This window comes from Physella acuta, unplaced genomic scaffold, assembly GCF_028476545.2.
Source record: "Physella acuta isolate Inbredline_101_S28 unplaced genomic scaffold, ASM2847654v3 ptg000079l, whole genome shotgun sequence".
Taxonomy (NCBI): Eukaryota; Metazoa; Mollusca; class Gastropoda; family Physidae; genus Physella; species Physella acuta.
Genome location: NW_026731599.1, coordinates 3,074,658 through 3,081,451, shown reverse-complemented (window position 1 = coordinate 3,081,451; position 6,794 = coordinate 3,074,658).

The following is a 6,794-nucleotide window of genomic DNA, read 5'->3' as shown; positions in this document are numbered from 1 at the left end:
CACTCCTCTGGTCAGGTCTGATGAGGTCACTCCTCTGGTCTGATGAGGTCACTCCTCTGGTCTGATGAGGTCACTCCTCTGGTCTGATGAGGTCACTCCTCTGGTCTGATGAGGTCACTCCTCTGGTCAGGTCTAATGAGGTCACTCCTCTGGTCTGATGAGGTCACTCCCCTGGTCTAATGAGGTCACTCCTCTGGTCAGGTCTGATGAGGTCACTCCTCTGGTCAGGTGAGGTCACTCCTCTAGTCTGATGAGGTCACTCCTCTGGTCAGGTCTAATGAGGTCACTCCTCTGGTCTGATGAGGTCACTCCCCTGGTCTAATGAGGTCACTCCTCTGGTCAGGTCTGATGAGGTCACTCCTCTGGTCTGATGAGGTCACTCCTCTGGTCAGGTCTGATGAGGTCACTCCTCTGGTCTGATGAGGTCACTCCTCTGGTCTAATGAGGTCACTCCTCTGGTCTGATGAGGTCACTCCCCTGGTCTAATGAGGTCACTCCTCTGGTCAGGTCTGATGAGGTCACTCCCCTGGTCTGATGAGGTCACTCCCCTGGTCTAATGAGGTCACTCCTCTGGTCAGGTCTGATGAGGTCACTCCTCTGGTCAGGTCTGATGAGGTCACTCCTCTGGTCAGGTCTGATGAGGTCACTCCTTTGGTCTGATGAGGTCACTCCTCTGGTCAGGTCTGATGAGGTCACTCCTCTGGTCTGATGAGGTCACTCCTCTGGTCTGATGAGGTCACTCCTCTGGTCTGATGAGGTCACTCCTCTGGTCAGGTCTGATGAGGTCACTCCTCTGGTCAGGTCTGATGAGGTCACTCCTCTGGTCAGGTCTGATGAGGTCACTCCTCTGGTCTGGTCTGATGAGGTCACTCCTCTGGTCAGGTCTGATGAGGTCACTCCTCTGGTCAGGTCTGATGAGTTCACTCCTCTGGTCTGATGAGGTCACTCCTCTGGTCAGGTCTGATGAGGTCACTCCTCTGGTCTGATGAGGTCACTCCTCTGGTCTGATGAGGTCACTCCTCTGGTCTGATAAGGTCACTCCTCTGGTCTGATAAGGTCACTCCTCTGGTCTGATAAGGTCACTCCTCTGGTCTGATAAGGTCACTCCTCTGGTCTGATAAGGTCACTCCTCTGGTCTGATAAGGTCACTCCTCTGGTCTGATAAGGTCACTCCTCTGGTCTGATAAGGTCACTACTCTGGTCTGATAAGGTCACTCCTCTGGTCTGATAAGGTCACTCCTCTGGTCTGATAAGGTCACTCCTCTGGTCTGATAAGGTCACTCCTCTGGTCTGATAAGGTCACTCCTCTGGTCTGATAAGGTCACTCCTCTGGTCTGATAAGGTCACTCCTCTGGTCTGATAAGGTCACTCCTCTGGTCTGATAAGGTCACTCCTCTGGTCTGATAAGGTCACTCCTCTGGTCTGATAAGGTCACTCCTCTGGTCTGATAAGGTCACTCCTCTGGTCTGATAAGGTCACTCCTCTGGTCTGATAAGGTCACTCCTCTGGTCTGATAAGGTCACTCCTCTGGTCTGATAAGGTCACTCCTCTGCTTACTACACTAAAAATAACTGTGACGACAGACGTGTACACTGATAGAAGAGTGAAAAAAAAAAGATATGGAAAGATTGTATGGTCACGTGACCCTACGGATAGCTAGCCTCGAACAACGATGGTGGGATGGTGATGGTGGGATGGTGATGGTGGGATGGTGATGGTGGGATGGTGATGGTGGGATGGTGATGGTGGGATGGTGATGGTGGGATGGTGATGGTGGGATGGTGATGGTGGGATGGTGATGGTGGGATGGTGATGGTGGGATGGTGATGGTGGGATGGTGATGGTGGGATGGTGATGGTGGGATGGTGATGGTGGGATGGTGATGGTGGGATGGTGATGGTGGGATGGTGATGGTGGGATGGTGATGGTGGTATGGTGATGGTGGGATGGTGATGGTGGGATGGTGATGGTGGAATGGTGATGGTGGGATGGTGCTGGTGGGATGGTGCTGGTTGGATGGTGCTGGTGGGATGGTGCTGGTGGGATGGTGCTGGTGGGATGGTGTTGGTGGGATGGTGCTGGTGGGATGGGGATGGTGGGATGGTGATGGTGGGATGGTGATGGTGGAATGGTGATGGTGGGATGGTGGGATGGTGATGGTGGAATGGTGATGGTGGGATGGTGATGGTGGAATGGTGCTGGTGGAATGGTGCTGGTGGGATGGGGCTGGTGGGATGGTGCTGGTGGGATGGTGCTGGTTGGATGGTGATGGTGGGATGGTGCTGGTGGGATGGGGCTGGTGGGATGGTGATGGTGGGATGGTGCTGGTGAGATGGTGCTGGTGGGATGGGGCTGGTGGGATGGTGCTGGTGGGATGGGGCTGGTGGGATGGGCTGGTGGGATGGGCTGGTGGGATGGTGCTGGTGGGATGGTGCTGGTGAGATGGGGCTGGTGGGATGGGCTGGTGGGATGGTGCTGGTGGGATGGGCTGGTGGGATGGGCTGGTGGGATGGTGCTGGTGGGATGGTGCTGGTGAGATGGGGCTGGTGGGATGGGCTGGTGGGATGGTGCTGGTGGGATGGTGCTGGTGGGATGGGCTGGTGGGATGGTGCTGGTGGGATGGTGCTGGTGGGATGGTGCTGGTGAGATGGGGATGGTGCTGGTGGGTTGGTGCTGGTGGGATGGTGCTGGTGGGATGGTGCTGGTGAGATGGGGTTGGTGCTGGTGGGATGGTGCTGGTGAGATGGGGTTGGTGCTGGTGGGATGGGGCTGGTGGGTTGGTGCTGGTGAGATGGTGCTGGTGGGTTGGTGCTGGTGGGATGGTGCTGGTGGGATGGGGCTGGTGGGATGGGCTGGTGGGATGGGGCTGGTGGGATGGTGCTGGTGAGATGGGGCTGGTGGGATGGTGATGGTGGGATGGGGCTGGTGGGTTGGTGCTGGTGGGATGGGCTGGTGGGATGGGGCTGGTGGGATGGTGCTGGTGAGATGGGGCTGGTGGGATGGTGCTGGTGAGATGGGGCTGTTGGGATGGTGATGGTGGGTTATACGAACAACGAGGGCGGGATGGTGATGGTAGGTGACACGAACAACGATGGTGTAAAATCTCCACAGACCACAACTAAACTCACCATTCCACCCCCCCCCCCCTCTATGCTTACATACCAAATCCAATAGCCACCCCACGCTTAGACCCCCCCCCCCCCCTCCTTTCCCTACCTTACTACCTCCCCGATCAAACCCCCCCCCCCTCTTCCTTTAAAACCTGAGGGACATAAACCCCTATCGATCCCCCAATTTTGCCACAACCTCTCCCTCCCCACAACCTCTCCCTCCCCACAACCTCTCCCTCCCCACAACCTCTCCCTCCCCACAACTGCGTATCACATCTTTTATTTTCATTAAGAAGGATGGTATTTTATCTGAATACCTTTAACTGTCTCCGCCTTACCCAAACAACAATTTAATAGGAAGCCAGTTTTTATAAGATAGACTATGGGTAGTGGTGGATAAAGGGGAGGGGTTGAAAGGGCAGCAGCCCAAAGCCCCTGATTTAAGAGCCCCCACATTTAAATTTTATTTAGGTTAGGCTTAGTTAAGTGTTGGTTACTTGTCGACAAAATATAAGTTGTTCCACATTTTTTTTACAAAGGTCACGATAAATAAAGTGAAACTACCTGTGTTTTAACTTTCAGATGCCGACAAAATATAAGTTGTTCCACATTTTTTTACAAAGGTCACGATAAATAAAGTGAAACTACCTGTGTTTTAACTTTCAGATGCCGACAAAATATAAGTTGTTCCACATTTTTTTACAAAGGTCACGATAAATAAAGTGAAACTACCTGAAATGTGTTTTAACTTTCAGATGCCGACAAAATATAAGTTGTTCCACATTTTTTTACAAAGGTCACGATAAATAAAGTGAAACTACCTGAAATGTGTTTTAACTTTCAGATGCCGACAACAGGGAGATATCGTTGAAGACAGGAAGGCTGTTGGGAAACTTGAGGAGGCCAAAACTGTGTGGGTGTGCGGGGCAGCTTGCCGGAGTTTGGCCGCTGCCCAAAACTGTGTGGGTGTGCGGGGCAGCTTGCCCGAGTTTGGCCGCTGCCCAAAACTGTGTGGGTGTGCGGGGCAGCTTGCCGGAGTTTGGCCGCTGCCCAAAACTGTGTGGGTGTGCGGGGCAGCTTGCCGGAGTTTGGCCGCTGCCCAATGGTATCAACCTTCACTAAATGGTGTCACCCTTCACTAAATGGTATCAACCTTCACTAAATGGTATCAACCTTCACAAAATGGTATCAACCTTCACTAAATGGTGTCACCCTTCACTAAATGGTGTCACCCTTCACTAAATGGTGTCACCCTTTACTAAATGGTATCAACCTTCACTAAATGGTGTCACCCTTCACTAAATGGTGTCACCCTTCACTAAATGGTGTCACCCTTCACTAAATGGTGTCACCCTTTACTAAATGGTATCACCCTTTACTAAATGGTATCACCCTTCACTAAATGGTGTCACCCTTTACTAGATGGTGTCACCCTCCTCTAAATGATATTACCCTCCTCTAAATGGTATCACCTTCCTCTAAATCACGGGTTCCCAAACTGGGGGTCGCGACCCACTTGGGGGTCGCAAAGGGCTTTCTGGGGGGTCGCCAACTGGTATACTAAACATCACTGGAAATGGAATAGAGAAGAAGCAATGCGTACTGTACAAAGTTGTTCTCAGTCACGAGTTTATGAAATCTTCAAAACTAAAACGTCATTTGAGACGAGTCATTCGGAACACACCAAAAAAGATAAGGAGTTCTTTCGTCCGCGTGAAGCTAATTGCAAACGTCAGAGATTTGATTGAACAGGAAGTTTTCACCATGGAAACACAGCATTAGTGCAAGCATCAAATAGATAGAAAACGCCAAGAAAAAAACACAATAGGAGAAAATCTCATCAAACCCTGCATGTTGAAGATGGTGAAGTTACTTTTTGGGGACTCCAGTGCAGTAAAGATGCAACAAATATCTCAGCCTAATAATATTATTCAGCGGCTTATAGCAGACACGTCCGTAGATGTTAACTAACACATTTTTAAAGAAATCAAGCTGTCACCATTGTTTGCTTTCAAGTTGATAAATCAACAGACGTTATTTCGATATTCGCAGTTGCTTGTCTTTTTCTATATTCATTCAGATGATAGCAAAGAAGAGTTGCTATTTTGTGAAGATAGCATGGAGAAAATAAATAAGTTTTTTTGAAACGGGATGACTAAAATGGGTTAAAACGGCTGTGGGGGTTTGTACGGATGGTGCGCCATCTATGTTTAGGTCAAAATCGGGCTTTCAGAAAACAGAAAAGATTTAGCTCCATAAACACTGCATGATTCAGCATGCCTTCGCCATCAAGACGCTTCCGACTCTATTGCTAGTAAAAGTCGTCAATTAAATTTAATCCGGAGCCTTAAAAAAAAACTGAGCAACGACATTAATATAGATCACGAGGGTCTGCTTTTCTACACTACAGTACGCTGGCTGTCAAACGAAATGTTGTGAATCGTGTTTTTGAATTGAAATCTGAAATCAAATTATTCTTGGAAGTGCAAAAGAAAACAAGACCTTTTGGTATACTTAAAACGACAAAGAGTAGTTGGGGAGAGTATCATACCTAGCAGATATATTCGAACATCAAAAAACGCTTAACCTGAAGCTTCAAGGAAAATGAACGAATATTATCACTTTCCATAATAATCTGGGGGCATTTTTATCAAAGCTGCAAAATTGGCGAAGAAAATAAATCTTGAAAATTTGAGAAACTCTGCAGTGTGGTAGATGAATCTGATTGTGAGATAATTAACATTTTGAAAGAAGCGATTTCTGAGTATCGTGAATCTCTTGAAAACGAACAGCGGCGCTATTTCACTGAGTGAAAGAAGAATCTGCATTGACGCATTACCCATTCTCTACTTCCCTTGATGTTGCCAGCATTCACGATGAATTACAAGATGAATTCTTTGATTTGCAGAATGATTCCGCGTAAGATGAAAAACTGAAGGCACAATTTTGGTGTAGCATTCACCATTCATACCCAAACGTAAATTTGATTGACTTTTCTAAAATATGTTTTCAATACTATTCTCCTATTAAAAACAAAATTAAGAAATAAACTGAATGTTGATAATAACATAGGTTGGCGTTAACATGCCTGGAAGAAACTCTATTCTGATGGTGAGGTGGGGTGGGGGAAAGGGGGGGGGGAATAACCAATTCAGAGTGAACATGACATAGCGTAAGTTTTTAGATGGCTGTTCTAAACATACATAATTTAAGTATAAAATTATACATATATACTGATTCAGATGTAGATTTAAATAAGTTCCAGTGGCATTATGACAATAACATTTTTGTAGAGATGAGTCCATGGGGGTGCCCCCCCCCTCCCTCCTACCAGTGTTTCTTCCAGACTTTTTTCTCCGGGGGGGGGGGGGGCACTTGAAATTTTCGGGGGGGGGGCGGTAGACTTTCTTCGGGGGGGGGGGGGGGGGCGGACACTGTTAAAAGTATATATTTTCTATATAAATTATATAAATTTCATTTCGTTCGGGGGGGGGGGCGGTAAAAATTTTTCGGGGGGGCTTAGCCCCCCCCCCCCCAAGAGATGCCTGGAAGAAACTCTGCCTCCTATACATTACTGAAACTCAGAGGCGTAGCGACCCTTCCCGGCGCCCGGGGAGCAAATTTTCAATTTGCAATCCCACTCAAACTTTCGATTTGCACCCCCCCCCCCTCAAACTTTCAAAC